Consider the following 17,176-nt stretch of genomic DNA (forward strand, 5'->3'; position numbering starts at 1 on the left):
ACATACTCAGTTTTTGACGAAACTCTTGACTATACCTTTGCTAGAAGGGACTGGGTCGGCACACGTGTATCTGTGTTGCTGCGGCTAACCAGCAACTATCTAAACTATGAAGTCCTTAAGGGATCCCAGGGGCATTGAATGTGAAAGTGAAATAAATGTGAAAGTGTGATGTGTATGAATTAGTATAGAAATTGTGCAGTTATAATATATGCATTGTAACATGTCGGTTGGACATTCATAGGATACGTAGATTAGATTATCCCCGAGGATATCCAATTCCTTATATTCAGTCTATCTATTTGAAGTCCGGTGAACACTTTAGGAAGACTGACTGAATCAAATGGGAATGATGATGGGGCAAGGAGAGTTCAGGCATCAAAACAGGAGCTAGACCTCTCAATTCAATGAATCTAAGCGACTATCACCCGGTTGCAGGGGAGGAAGGACTGTATAGCATCGATGAGTTCGCACCTTGCTATTCGAGTAGAGATCCCCATTCTATCATCGGGCAAGCAGGAGCGGCCACTCGAGCGGGGGAAGAGGGGCTTGGTAGCTTCACTGACGAAGTGAAGAATCGGAAAGGTCGACCTTAGTTATAGTAGAGGAGCGCTGCGCTAAGGCCATAGCGAGAGGACGGACTACTATATAGGAAAGCAAGGCCAAACGGCCGGTCACCATTTGGCTAAGATCCTTTCTTACTCTGTAAAAGAAAGCTCGAACTCTACTTACCTTTTACATCGACGGGTGCGATTAGGACACATGTGTTATCCAACTAGTGATATATATTGATTGACACGATATAGTACATGTAGTATGGCGTGCAGATCAGTAGAAAAATGTATGATCTGAAGTGGTGAGTATGATTGATTATTTGTTCTGTGCGTGCTTCCTGGTAACGACTACTTGAATGATTTAAGTGTTATTGTTGATTTAATTTGTGTTGGGTGGTATTCTTAGTACTATATATACATGTGAATATTTACTTATGTTAAACTAGAGATTTAGTGGGGCGGGAGATACTCACCCTTACTAATATTTTCAGGTAATGAATGTGAAGAGATGAAGATGTGTGGCCCGTCCTAGGATCATAATTCGAGGTGTTGGAGGGAAGATTGCTCTGTAGGGATTAAAATAGTTTGAGAAATTGTATTGTTTTATCTAATTGTAATTTGTGTTAATCAAAGTTTGTAAATGACTCTAATGTCGGATTCTAGAATTTAAATTCTCGAGTAAATTTTAGTTGTAAAAATATTTGGGAAATGTCTTTAGTGAAAATTTCAAAATTTATATGTATTCGAAATGAATTTATTTTTATCAGTCATGAAAATTTGTTTACTATTAAAAGAAAATTTAAGGTGTTACAAAAGCCTGCTCACTCAAGCAAGAAAGCACATGTTTGAAGGGTATTTAAGGGATTCAGTGTTAAAAAATTTCATTTTCTCACCAAAATCACTTTTTCCTCTTTGTTCTCTCCCTCTCTCTTCCCAGAGAAAGCCTCCTATAACTCAAGATCTCTCTCAAATCTAAGCTCTATCATCTATTCCCAAAGAAAACCTATTTTTGAGAAGTTCTATAAATTTACTTAATGAGATTATGAATGAACAGTTTCAGGGTGTGAATTTGTGTTGAAAATAATAAGTTTGTTAGGAAAAGATTAAAACTCAGGTTAAACGAGTTTTATTAAGACCGAAAGAGTGTGATCTCCAGCATAATACTTATGAAATACACAACTGATCTAAGTCCAGAGATATCCGACATTTGGCGCATTATATTAGTTTTCTGATGATGTGCTTTCTTGTTTTATCATTGTATATTTGATTGAGAAGTTGAGTGTTGGGTGAAATTGATATAAATGGATTGATTATCTTTAAATGATAAAAGATATTGTGTTACATATGTGTGAACTAGATGAATTAGGGATGCATGTACTCTGGATATGAGTTAATGAAATGAGGAAAAATGTGTTATGAGTGAAAATTGATGAAAAAGTGTGATGTGAGAAAATGTTGGGAAAGTATAAAAAAAAGAGAAAAATGAAGTAAATAATATATGTGTCACAAGAATACTGATTGATGAGATTATAGTATATGTGTTGTAATACATCGACGAGTGAGATTATAATACATATGTTGTAATATATTGATAAGTGTAATTGCAACATGTGTATTGGAATAGCATGATTGTGATGTGCCACGTTTAAGTTACCACATATATAGTTCAGAGATACACTTGAATTATAGAGTTCAGAGGCGATTTGAGATATTTAGGAGAAATGAGGGTTATAAATGCTAATAGCTTAAGTGTACACGATTGACAGCGAAAGCATTCATAGGCCTTATGCTCATTTTCTGACTTATCTCTTGACTATACCTTTGTTATGAATGCCTACTAAAGCACACATTATATTCATTTGCGACAATGGATAGCGACTATCTATGCTGGTGTAAGTCCATCATAGCTAAGAAGAGTATGTTGGTAGCGATTTAGGGGCCGTGAGTACCTAGAGTACTCTTGTTTGATGAATACTTTAGAATTGAAATGATTAAAGTGTCATGAGTTGAAATATTATATGATTATGCTGAATAAAGGAAAAATGGATTTTTACTTGATTGAGTGATGAATGATGTGTGTGAATGTTCCCTATTTGATTAGATTGTTTTATAAATAAATTCTAATTTGATGTTTAATGTACTAGAAAAATATTTTTTATGTTACTAAAATTAGTTATTAAAATGGAATTTTATTGGGCTAAGGATTGTGAAAAAGAACTACTCTGTTAGAATAAACTTATTTGGAGAAATATAATAGTATTAATTAAATTCTTATTTAAAATTTATATTTATTAAAAAACCTTATTGTAAGTGTTGACTAAGGTGTATGTGAAATATTTAGTAATTAATCGATTTGTATTTTAATTTATACTTAGTCTTAGTTGAACATTTAATTTATTGTAAGATATTATTGTTAATATTATAAATTTTGAATTATATATATATTACATAAGATCTTAGTTTTCATTCCAATTATAAATTCAAGTTATGAAAAATGCATTTTTACTTCATTATGAATGAGACTTTTACCTTGACTAAGTTTTAAAATTTGCTAACCTTTATCAATTTATATTCATGTGTTCGTGTAAATTTTCTAAAGCTGTTTTATTGGAATTTTAGTAAGGATGTTACACCATAAACTAATTAATTTTATCCTTAGATGATAACAAGAAGAGAGGGCTCTCTTAGACACATGAATCAATTCTTTAGACCAATCCAAACTCTAAAAAGCCTTAACTTTTTCATCCACCAAGATTTGGGAATAACCTTTTTGGTTAGCAATGCAATCATAAAATTTAACTTGGAAGGATCAAAATCTATTTCCTAAACTTCATCCATGACCCCCAATGTGAGAAGACAAGATTATAGAAAGCCTTCTATTAGAATTTTCTTTAATCCATTATGTAATTTCCATTATGCAATGACTATTATGAAATTACCTTTTCCCTGTGTGATCTTGATATAATGTTGCTCTCACAACACAATATATGGTTCTCATACAATTAAAGGTTTAGAGAGCACTAACTTGAATCCATTGTTCCTTGATGTTACCTTTCTCTTTAATGTCGTGATCCCTTGATATTTTCTCTTACTCTTCCTTCTTCTTTTAGCTCTTCTCGGATAGTTGAGAGAAAGTTCCTTTCTTGCATTTACCGTAAGCTCACTCAGAGACCGTGAAAGTGAAAGAATAGAGAATACCGTGACCCCTATTTGGTAACCACTCTTTAATTTATATGAAGGGAGAGAGGAGGGTTTCCTTATAATTATATTTACAATTATACCCTCAATGACTATATTTTATATTTAACCACCATCACATTAAATCATTAATTAGAGTCATGCTATAAGTTACATAGGCCACTATAGTAAGATTATTAAAATAATTTAACAATCTCCCACTTGGCCTATGTGACGACTTGAAGATTCAATGAACTGTAAGTGTGCATATCATTGATAATATCAAGTCATCATCTTTTAATGATTTAAGTTGATCGGATCATGACGGTCACAAGTCATTTGATGACATGATTCCTTCCAAGTATCACAGAACCAACCCAAATCAAAATAGCTTTAATCAGTCATACTACAGACTGTAACTCTGATGTGTTTTTAACACTCAACCTGTTATCAAACTCAAACCATACATGTACATTAACACAATTCAGATAACAAGTAAACAGGCAAAAACAATACTTTTATTGAATTTCCAAAATGTCTACAATAATATGAGCAAAACAATCTATACACATATATGTGAATCACACAATCATGCTAACAAAGACTTGTTTATAATGCCCATTCTACCAACATGGCCAGAAAACATTTTACGGGACAATCCCTTATTTAGCGGATCCGTTATCATTAAATCAGTACCAATATACTCAATAGACACTTTCTGTTTCCACACTTCTTCTTTCATTGATAAGTATTTTAAGTCCATATGCTTTGTTCCCTTTAAATACTTATCATTCTTAGAGAAAAAGATGACTGCGGAATTATCACAGTACATTCTCAACGGCATTTTTATATTATCAACAATACCAAGCCCTAAGACAAAGTTCTACAGCCACAAAGCATGAATAGTGGCCTCAAAGCACCCCACAAATTCCGCTTCCATGGTAGACGTAACAATAATGGACTCCTTTCCACTTTTCCATGAAATCGCACCTCCAGCTAATAAGAAGATGTAGCCAAAGGTCGATTTCCTTGAGTCTACACATCCAGCATAGTCTGAATCCGAGTAGCCAACCACTTCCAGTTGACTAGATCTCCTATAAGTAAGCATGTAGTCCTTGGTGCCTTGTAAATACCTAAGGACTTTCTTTGCAACCTTCCAGTGGTCCATTCCGGGATTACTTTGATATCGGCCTAACATTCCAACAGCAAAACTGATATCAGGTCGAGTGCATGTCTGAGCATACATTAAACTCCCGACTATTGATGCATAGGGAATAGATTCCATTGCTTTCCGCTCCAACTCATTCTTGGGACATTATATTTTACTAAACTTGTCTCCCTTTTGAATTGGAACTACCCCTGATGAGCATTTTTTCATTTTGAATCTCTTTAATACTTTGTTAATGTAGCCTTTCTGAGACAATCCCAATAATCCTTGTGATCTATTATGGAATATTTCTATTCCAATCACATACTCACCCATATCTTTCATCTCAAAGTTCCTAGAGAGAAACTCCTTCACATCTTGCAACAGCCCAACATCATTAGTAGCAAGAAGAATGTCATCAACATACATGACTAAAATGATGAACTTGCTCCCACTGACCTTCATATAGATACACCAGTCAACAGTGTTCTCTACAAAATCGTATGATGTGATGGTATCATTGAACTTAAGATACCATTGTCTGGAAGCCTGTTTCAACCCATATATTAATTTCTTTAACTTACACACCATATTTTCTTTACCTGCGGTCAAGAAGCCATCTGACTTATCCATATAAACTTCTTCTTCTAAGTCACCATTCAGAAAGACAGTCTTTACATCCATTTGGTGAAGCTCTAAGTAATAATGAGTCACCAAAGCCATAACAATTCTTAAAGAGTCCTTTTTTGAAACTGAAGAAAAGGTCTCTTTATAGTCTATGTCATCCTTTTGAGTGTATCCTTTAGCAACAAGTCCAGCCTTGTATCTCTCAATGTTGCCTTTTGAGTCACGTTTGGTCTTAAAGATCCACTTACAACCGACTCGTTTTGAACCTTCAGGCAACTCGACTAGATCCCATACCTTGTTGTCACTTATTGATTTTAACTCTTCTTTCATGACATTCAACCACTTTTTAGAATTGTCACATTCCATGGCTTGCTTAAATGAGATTGGATCATCATCAATACTCAAGTCACATTCATGCTCAAGTGAGTAAACCACATAGTCATTCGAAATAGCAGGTCTTTTCTGCCTTATAGGCCTCCTTAATGCTATCTCTTATGATTCACCTTCCTCTTGCTCACTTTTGACTTGCGTATTTTCAGCTGGTTCATCCTCTATATGTTGTTCTTGTGGGTTTGAAACATTAACTTGTTGTCTCCTTATGTTGTGTGATCGTGATACAACAAGAGGAACGACAACTAGAAAAGAGACACCAACTACAGGAGTTTTCGTATGTGTCTCTTTAATTTCCACCTTTCGTGTTTCACCACTCCTACTTAACTGACCATTTTCAATGAACCTTGCATTTTCAGACTCAACTATTCTCATACTATGGTTAGGACAGTAGAATCTGTACCCCTTTGATTTTTCAAGATAGCCAATGAAATAACCACTTATGGTTCTAGCATCAAGCTTCTTTTCATGTGGATTATACACTCTTACTTCTGTTGGACAACCCTAGACATGAAGATGTCTTAAACTGTGTTTCTTTCCTATCCACAGTTCATAAGGAGTTTTTGGAACTGCCTTACTAGGAACTCTATTAAGTAGATACGCAGCAGTCTTTAATGCGTACATCCACAAAGACATAGGTACAGAACTATAACTCAACATACTCCTAACAATTTCCATGATAGTATGATTCTGCCTTTCAACCACACCATTTTGTTGTGGTGTACCAGACATAGTATACTGTGCACATATGCCTTGACTTTCCAGAAGTTTCACAAATGGACCTGGACATTGTCCACTTTCATTAGATTTTTCATAATATTCACCACCTCTATCTGACCTCACAACCTTTACCTTTCTATCTAGTTGCCTTTCTACCTCATCAATGAACACCTGTAAGACATCCACTGATTAAGATTTTTCATGCAACATATATAGATAACAATAACGTGAGTAGTCATCAATAAAGGTAATGAAATATCTTTCACCACCCCAAGATAGAATGTCAAATGAACCACAAATATCAGTGTGTATCAACTCTAAGAGTTGACTGCTTTTTGTGGCTGGATTCTTTGATGTGTATTTAGTTTGTTTTCCTTTAATACAATCCACACATACATCCCCGTCAACAAAATCCAATTGAGGTAAAATTTCACTTTTCATTAACCTCATCATCCTTTCTTTGGATATGTGACCTAACCTTTGATGCCACAAGAAAGCAGGGCATTCATTACGCACATTCAAATTACTAATAGTATTCTCAACATGAAACAGAGATTTAGTAAATTTAACATTAAGATTGAAACAATATAAACCATCAATTAATGTACCAGATCCAAAATAGTACGAGTGTTTATAAAAAGAAAATGTACCATTTCCAATCTTAAAATTAAAATCAAATTCGTCCAACTTTGCAACAGAAATCAAATTTTTAGCACATTCAGGAACATAAAGACACTTTTTTAGATCTATGCAGCAACCAGTATGCAAGATCAATCTGTAAGTCCCTATTCCTTCTATCCATGCCTTCATTCTGTTTCCCATGTACAAGAACTTTTTAGTTCTGCTTATGGGCTGGATCGAAAGAAATCCCTGCATTACATGTGACACATGAGTAGTTGACCAGAATCTAACCACCAGGTATTTTTTGGTACCTTAATAAAATTTGATTCAAAGCATACTGAAACATAATTATACCTTTCTTTTCAAACCAAACCTTTCTCTTTGGACAATCTTTCTTAAAGTGACCAGTCTTCTTGCAGAAGAAGCACTTCTGGTTCTTCTAGATTCGGCCTTCACGAACCTTTAATAAGGCCTTATCCTTCTTGTCCTTGTTGTCCTTCTTACCTGGCTTAGTCTTGCTACTACTAGCCCCTTCATGGTGTTGTAATTCACCTGGAACTGACCAAACTTAGGAGGGAGTGAGTTCAAAATGAACTGTACTAGAAAGAATTCCTTTACCTCCATGCCCATTGATTTCAACTTTGCCGCTTGATTGATCATGTCAGTCATATGGTCATGAATGGGTCATGCCAATCAAACTTCTTAGTAGTAACCTCAATCAACAGGGTGCCTGTAATGGACTTGTTAGTAATATCCAATTGTGCATACTCTTTGCCATAAATTCCCTAGTATTTTCAGTCTTTGGCATTGATGGCTTCACATTTTCAACCATAGTCATCATCAGCAAGCTCAAACTCAGCCTGTTCGACCTTTCTCAAGTCTCACGAAGAGTCCTTTCCTCTTTAGTACTGGTCTCTATGATGACTATAGGCTCTTGTTCCATAATGATTGCTAGGTCTAAGTCCATAACACCTAACTGGAATCGAACTTGTTTAGCCCAATCATCATAATTGAGCCCATTGAACTTGACTACGCCATTGCTCATGCCATACATATTCATACAGACTGAAATATTTAACACATGCTTAAACATTTATGCTTTGAATAAACTTAATGGATTCAGACAGCCAACCGTCATCAATTATCCATCTAAGTTTACCTTTGGGTAACGCCTAAATACACAATTTATCTATAATAATGCTAATAAATAACTTTAATCAACTAGTCACTCAAACCAATATGCAAGTCATCTTTGGATATACAAACATATTATGAAGTGCTTACACGTCTCCTTAATGTCATTAATCATATGCAATGATCCACCTTTGGGTGATCTCATAGCGTTATAATTAATGAGCTAAATTATTCACTCTTTATTTTACTATATAGCATCAAACAATTTTGAACAATTTACAATACATAATTAACTGCTTAAAGAACTTTTAAAGCCAGGCCACTTTGGTGACTAACTAGCTACCCTTAAAATTAAGTACTAAATTGTGAAGTTTTCATTATGATCATACAATTTAGAATTAATTAATTTAAGAATTTAATCACTTTGGTGAGTAAAATTCACCTTGATATAATTCTAAAATGATCTATAAATTTTATGAATTATATTCCTTATTATGCCGTGAAATCACTATGCATGGTCGTGCTTATAATTGATGCATGGCCGTGCTTACAATATGTAAGGCTGTGCTTCCATTATGCAAGGTTGTGCTTCATTGAAGCATGACCATGCTTGTTCCTGATGCGTGGCCCTGCTCTCTAATGCATGGCCTTACTCATATTACAGATTCAAAATCCAAAGTTTCTAGCTTCCAAAACCTTTGGGTTTTCAATTATTGAATCCAAAACAATTATTTAACATCAAGATTATGTCAATCCATCATATAATATATCTAGGGTTCATGTAATTTGGGAAAAACTTTAATGGAGAACCAACGAAATTCACAACATAGCTCTGATACCAACTGTTAGAATTGTCTTTAATCCATTATGTAATTTCCATTATGCAATGACTATTATGAAATTACCTTTTTCCTGTGTGATCTTGATATAACATTGCTCTCACAACACAATATATGGTTCTCATACAATTAAGGGGTTAGAGAGCACTAACCTGAATCCATTGTTTCTTGATGTTACCTCTCTCTTTAATGTCGTTGATCCCTTGGTATTTTCCCTTACTCTTCCTTCTTCTTTCAGCTCTTCTCAGATCATTGAGAGAAAGTTCTTTAAAGGGTTAGAGAGCACTAACCTGAATCCATTGTTTCTTGATGTTACCTCTCTCTTTAATGTCGTTGATCCCTTGGTATTTTCCCTTACTCTTCCTTCTTCTTTTAGCTCCTCTCAGATGGTTGAGAGAAAGTTCCTTTCTTGCGTTTACCGTAAGCTCACTCAGAGACTGTGAAAGTAAAAGAATAGAGAATACCGTGATCCCTATTTGGTAACAGCTCTTTAATTTATATGAAGGGAGAGGGAAGGGTTTCCTTATAATTGTATTTACAATTATACTCTCAATGACTATATTTTATATTTAACCACCATCACATTAAATTATTAATTAGAGTCATGCTATAAGTTACATTGGCCACTATAATAAGATTATTAAAATAATCTAACACTTTCTACGTAACAAATACGAAATGTTTGAATTAGTGACTCTAACATCAAGAAACAATCTCACATTTTGTATAACAAAATCATTACCAAAGAAATGTCGATAACCAATAATAAAATAAATAGTTTTCTTATCAAATTTAAGGTGCATTCTCACACATTCATAGGTAAGGATTATGCTATTCTCAAGTCTTGTGTATAAGATTGAGGGGCTCTTATTCACCGATTCAACAACGTCATAAATGGAAGTAACTTTAGAGAGTAAAAATTCCATCTTTGGTAAAACCTTTTTGTAGGGATCACAGGTAAGCACATTGGGTGCTCTTCTAACTTGAAAGAAGGGTTTTGAATAGTAGGCAACTCAATATTAGAGAAGTGTTGTGAATGGATTTCCTCTGACTTAGAAGCTTGAAAATCAATGTTCGAACTGCAAGAAGTATTTTAATTAATGGAGGCCGGGAGGATGTTGTATCTCAAGTTCTAAGAAATTAGCTCATGGACAACTTTGAAAGGGAAAAGAAAAAGGGTTAGGAGAGGGGTGCTGGGTGAGGGTAAGGAAGGGGAAGAGTTGTGAGAAAAGGGTGTGGATAAAGGATGGGAGTAGGGGAAAGGGGAGGGAGAATGGGTTGTGGGGGAGGGGGAAGAGGAGGAGTTGTGGAGAAGAAAGAAAAAAAGTTAAGAATATTTTTATGCAATTATGTAAAATATGTTTATGAACTTATTTGTAATTATATAATTTTAAATAATAAAAAAATAATATAGCATGTCACGTGGCGTCAAGTAGGAGTGTTGAACTGAAACTTCATCAATCAGTTGAACACTTAACAAAAGGGAGTGGACAACATGAACTAAATCTTAATTTCTAAACTTTTCAAGAATTAAATCCTAAAAAAAAAATTATAAGAACTTATCATAAAATGCTTAATATTAATATTAATATATATATATATATATATATATATAATTAAGCTTAAAATTTAATATACTCTTGAAAATTTTTTAACTTTTTTTAAAAGTGTAGAATGTTATTTAGGAAATATTGTATAAAGAATTTGATAGAAGAAATATTTATTATACTAAAAATGTAAAATTTATTTAGTGGTTTATAATTATTAAATCATTAAATGAAATGTATTAAATAATTTTTTCATCATTGTCTTTACGGTACTACTAATAAAAAAATTTCACATGCCATCATTAATAATTATTGAATATATTTACACTTTTAATTCAACCTGATCATGTAATTTAAAGTTAAATTTCATGATTAAAAAATTTGAAACTCTATTGATTGGGAAATTTAAAAATTAAAATCGGTTCACTTATGTTACATTCATTATTGGTATAGTTATAAATTTAATGTTTAAAATATATATTATTTTCAATAATTTTTATATTTAAATAAAATGGAGAATTTATTTAATAAAAATATAAAAAATCAAAAAAGCAAAGTTAATCAAAAAGGTATTTCATTGAATGTGCTTAGTCATTTAACGCGAAAAAGATATTTTCTTATCAGCCAGTGAACTCATTGGGATGCTTCCCTAATACACACTTTACCTTTTGGAATATGATAAAAAAAAATATGGGATTATAGTAAAATAAATTATTATTTTTTACTATCTTAATTATTGGTTACATTACTTTTTTTTTTCAAATCTTCCTTTATATTTATTATAAAAATTTAAACATAACCTCAATTACTACTTTGTGATTATATGACATATTTTATCTCCTTTTAAATAAGAAGTGTTATGACATATTTAAATACATATGCCACTTTGATAATAATAATAATAATAATAATAATAATAATAATAATAATACTTTTAAAATTTTTAAGATTTATAAGAATAAAAAAATTAAAAGGCTAAAATTAAAGTTTACTATATTTATAAAACTAAAAACATATTTTATCTCCTTTAAAAAATTATCGAATTAATTTACATTTAAAAATAAAATGAGTAAAATAATTTATTTTCAATGAAAAATATAAAGTTAGATGACTCAAACTAAATTTTTGAAATAAAAATTTATAGTATGAAAAGTCAAATCATGGTTAATGCAATATTATACAGATGTTTGGTGGATGAATTTACCGATTGGAAAATTTCTTCAATGCACTCATAATACATTTTTGTATGATTATTTTTTCTGATTTAATATTTTAAGAAAATTAAAAATAGAAAAATTTATCAAATAATTAATTGCAAAAAAATAAGTACTATATGAGGGTTAAAAATAATTTATTTTTTTAAAATTATATATGGTAGGATCTAATTTATTATATAAATATATATTATTGTAGTTTACTAATAGATTAAATATATAATTTTGTTCTTAAAGTGATCAATTGGGTGAATTAATGTTTAAAAATGTTTATGTATAATTTAGTTTTAAGATTGTATCAGGTGATTATCATGAATCCTGTTGATAATTAATAGAAATAAGTTAATTGTTAATTTAGTATGTTAAATTCAATCGATTAACACATGGATTGATATTGTGTAACACCTTAAATTTAATTTCAATAAATAACAAATTTTACAAATTTTTGAAATAATAAAACTTTCATTTGTAATCCACGTTTCATTAAACATTTCAAATAAAGAAAAAGAGTTACAAATTACGTCAAACAGTTGTTACAGGACTTATTCAAATACAAGAGTTTTCCAAAATAATATCCTAAGTCTTATAGCAGTTCCATCCACCCCTTCACTGAGTCCGGTGCTGATCGTCTTGATTACCTGAAAAATGAATGTACTACACTACTAAACCACAATCAAGCACAGAGTCTCACCTCTAACTCATTTCCAATACTCTGGTGTCAAGGCTACCCTCGCCCGCCTAGTTGCCTCATTCTATTGGCCTGGCATGTTTAAAGACACAAAATAGTTGTTAAAAAATGCTTGATTTGTCAACAAAATAAATATGTGACACGAAAGAAAGCCAAATTATTGTAACCCTTACCAGTTCCACGACGAGTTTGAGAAGACTTATCCATGGATTTCATCACCCATCTTCCTCCTTCCTTTGGTCACTCCACTATCTAAGTCATCTGTGATCGCCTCACCAAGTACATCCACTTTCTGGGCCTCCCTAGCAAGTTCACTGCCCCTGATCTAGCCACTCGTTTCTCTACTGAAATCTTCGCTTGCATGGTATTCCCAAGTCTATTGTCTTCGATTGTGACCCCTTATTCCTTAGCTCCTTTTGGAAAGAGCTCTTTTGCCTCCAAAGTACCAAGTTATAGTATAGCTCTGTATATCACCCTAAGTCAGACGGACAAACAGAAGTTATCAATTGTAGTTTGGAAGCCTACCTCCGCTATTTTGGGGGTGATTATCCCAAGCGTTGGTTCAAATTTTGCATCTTGTAGAGTTTTGGCACAACACCGCTTATCATTCCTCCATCGGCATGACCTCGTTTCAGGCCCTTTATGGCAGACCCTCACCAGCCATCACTAACTATATTCTAGGCTTAGCGACCATTGAGGTTGTAGACACCATTCTCCACATGCGCTCTGCCCTTCTACTTCAAATAAAAGGCACTCTTAAGCATACCAGACAACGTATGACAAATCAAGCCAATAGGGGGCAACGTGATTGTGAATACAAACCTCGGGACTTAGTTTTGCTGAAGCTTCAACCGTATCGACAACAATCGGTGGCCAAACGTCTTTCTCACAAGTTGTCCAAGTGTTACTTTGATCCTTTCGTTGTTCTTCCTCGTATAGGAGCTATTGCCTGTCAGTTGCGCTTACCACCAGATTCTTAGATGCATCCGGTTGTTCATGTTTCTCTGCTCAAACCTTACCATGGACAAAATCCAGAAACCCATTTTTGTTTCCCTACCCAAGGACTTGGAGCACGACCTCTCTGACGAGCTCTCACATGTTTCATTTTTCCAAGAGCATAAGCCAACTAGTTCCCCCAAAGTTTTTACTTCTTCTACTTTAATTCCTCCCTTGCCGCTCCAGCTCACCCCCTTTTCAACAGTCCTAACTTCCCCTCCATTGGATAAATTCGAGTCTCCCAAAGTCCTCAACAGCACAATCTTCATCGTCCATTCCAAGCACAACCTTTGTGCTCTCACGTCACCCCAGGCAGGCCCTCAATCTTTTTCTACTCAGCTGGACCCCACCATTCCAACTTCCCTTTCCCATGCTAACTTTTCTTTACGAAAGATGCCCCACCAACAGCATGTTCTACACGCTCAACCTACCATCTCATCTAGTCCATCCATCTCTTCCTCGAGCAGTGTCCACACTGACACAATCCCAGCACCAAGCCCCACGCTCACTCCTTCCTAGCTGGCCCAACCCGTGTTGCAAATGTGGTTTCCCCAATAACCAATGCTTCCCATCTTATGGCCACTATTACCTCACATTTGTAACGCCCTAGATTTTTGCAACATCGATTATTATTATGTATATATATATGTGTGTGTGTGTGAATGGATGTTAGAGTGTGCACTTGTTTGCATTATAATGATGTCGATGTGTATGAATGCATATGAATGAGTATAATTGTATTTATATATGATTGGACTGAGAAAATAGGTCAAGTGTGTAATACTAGGGCATTCTCACTGTAGCGAGAGGCCCTGAAAGGAAGGCGTGAAACTGTCGACTTCTTGCTGTAGCAAGAGGTTCCTCGTTATAGCGATAAAGCGATAGTTTGAGATGCATTTTTGGATGCAGTCTCGTTGTAGTAAGAGGGCCTCGTTGTAGCGAAATTATATAGAAACCATAATGCAATTCCCTCTGAGATTTTTGCTGCAGCGAGAATGTCTCGCTGTAGCAAGAGTGTCGCGACTAGAAAAAGATTTAAAGGGGTTAGGGTTTGGGGGAGTTCATTTCTCACTTTTCCCCTCTTGATTCTCTCACTCTCAGACCCTATTTCACCGATTAAATTGCCTCCAAGCCGTTTGGGAGCAAGATTGAAGGTTAAATTTGTGTGAGGAATGCTTGGAGGTAAATTTTAATGGTTAGAGTTTCAGTTTTTCATCCCCATTCTCTTATTACTCAGTTTTCCTTGGTTTTTACAAGAATTTTTTTGTGTATTTAGGACTAAGTTCGTGTGGGGAGCCTTCTCATTGCCAATTTTGTGTGTGTGTGTCTTCAGTTGAGGTAAGCGGGGACTCTACCCTATCTCATTACGTTTAATTTATCATTTTTTCGGTTAAATGTTGCAATGTGGCTGAGATAGAGAATAGGAATTGTGTGATGTGATGGAAATTATTGAATGTGATGAGTGAAACAATTGAGTCCTATATGGGCGAAGAGCTACGTTTGCGTGTCCTCGAATAATGTAAATGGTTGGAAATGAGTATAGATGGCATGTTGAAATGTGGTGTGTATGAAATGGACATGTGTGTCATGTGTGGTAGATGAATGTGGGCCAGTGGGCCGTATATTGTGAATGAATACGGGCACTTGTACCGTGTACTGTGAATAATGTGTGTGGTTGAAATGTGTGTAAATGGAACATATTGAATGCCGTTGTAATGATGCTGTGAATGGTTCAACGATACACTAGAGGTGTGGAAGATGAGGATGGAAGAAATACCTTGGGGAAGAGAGAGTGGTGATGACACCAACAGTGAGAGTAGGTGCACCACAGGCCACACACTCTCCTTCTGACTAGACCTCTGACTACTACCTTTGCTGAGCAATCCGTGACTGCCCACACAATATCCGTGAGGCGGGATAACTGGTGATCATTCATGGTGTGAAACTGTGATCACAATGCCACAGTAAGCGTGGCTAGGTGCAGTGAGTGCACGTGTGTAAAGTGTTTGGTGCCTGAGTGCATCGATTTTGAACTGGAATGAAATGTTTGCAATGTTATTTGTGATTACTTAGGCCTGAGTAGAATATATTAGAACATTTATAGATATGTAAGGTGAGTCTTTATGTTATGCATGTGCATGGGATAATGTAGAGGACTCACCCTTACATTTATTTTTCAGGTGACCAAGACGATCAACATCGGACTCAGTGAAGGAAGGATGAACTGCTATAGGATTTATATTGTATTTTTGAAATTATGATGTAATTAAATTAATACTATAGCAGTCTTTGATATAGACTTGTAATCCTTATTGGTTTGAATTGTTTTATGAAACTCCGTGATGGGCTCTTTTATTTAAATAAAAATTTTATTACTCCCATTTTGCGAAATTATTACTTGAAAATTAAATTTAAGACATTACAACATTCTCCTGTTGTCAAACACAACAAACCCATAGACCTTGAGGACAAGGTCCATGTTGGAGCAGACAGTATTGTTAAGCGGCCCAAACCTAACGCTGGAAGACCAACATGCTATAGGGACTAAGACTTGAAGTGGACCAACAGTTAGCCCATGCAATAACTAACTGTGCCTTTTATTTTAACTTCAGTTTTAGTTTTATTATCTAGTGCCATATGTTAGGCCCATATCCATGAGCTCTATATATATTGTCATCTGTTATTTTTGAAATTCAAGAAAGAAGTATTCAGTATATTTTTGCTTCATATTGTAGAACCCTAGTATTCTTAATGCTTCCTAGTGTGAACAACAGCTTCCATTAATATACCCTATGAACTCTCGTAACAGCCACCAAGTGGACTTTCAAATTGTCAACATTGCCACCAAGTCCTACTTTCACTATATAACCCAATGATCCTGTTCCTTGCAGTGATAGCTCAATAGTGAAAGTTGGGAAGATACATTTATTTTTTGTTTCAAAAACTGAGTTAAATTGATTTTGAAATTGAGTTCAAAATTAACTTAACTCCATTTTTGCCAAACTAACATTTTAAAAAATAAACTTGAAAGTAATTTCTAGGGTGCCTTGAAAATAAGAAGGTATTCTATGTAATTCTTACATGAAATAATCATAACTTTTAATATTATATTATATTATATATATATATATATATATATATATATATATATATAATAGACGGTGGAAGTTAGTGATTTATCTTAAAAAAAACATAAATATCTTTTAATTTTTAAGATATTAGAGCTATCATAACTGTTGATTAAAAAAAAGATTATAATATCCTTTCAAGTTTATGGACATCATAGCAAGCACTAAACCTGAAACCACCCCAAATATACCCTAAAGTTTTATTCTTAAATAGACAATTCACAGTCGTTTTATGACATACAAAAGGAAGCTAAACCATTTAGGTTTATCATCATCACATCATTCTCATTAGCACATCTTTAATTCTATACTTGTGAGAGTTTGGTGTGTTTGTCATTGATTAGAGGATTTGTTTTGTTCTTCATTTTATGATAGAATTATTTTTTCTTTCGTTCTT

This window comes from Abrus precatorius, unplaced genomic scaffold (assembly GCF_003935025.1).
Source record: "Abrus precatorius isolate BTA unplaced genomic scaffold, Abrus_2018 Scaffold6, whole genome shotgun sequence".
Lineage (NCBI taxonomy): Eukaryota > Viridiplantae > Streptophyta > Magnoliopsida > Fabales > Fabaceae > Abrus > Abrus precatorius.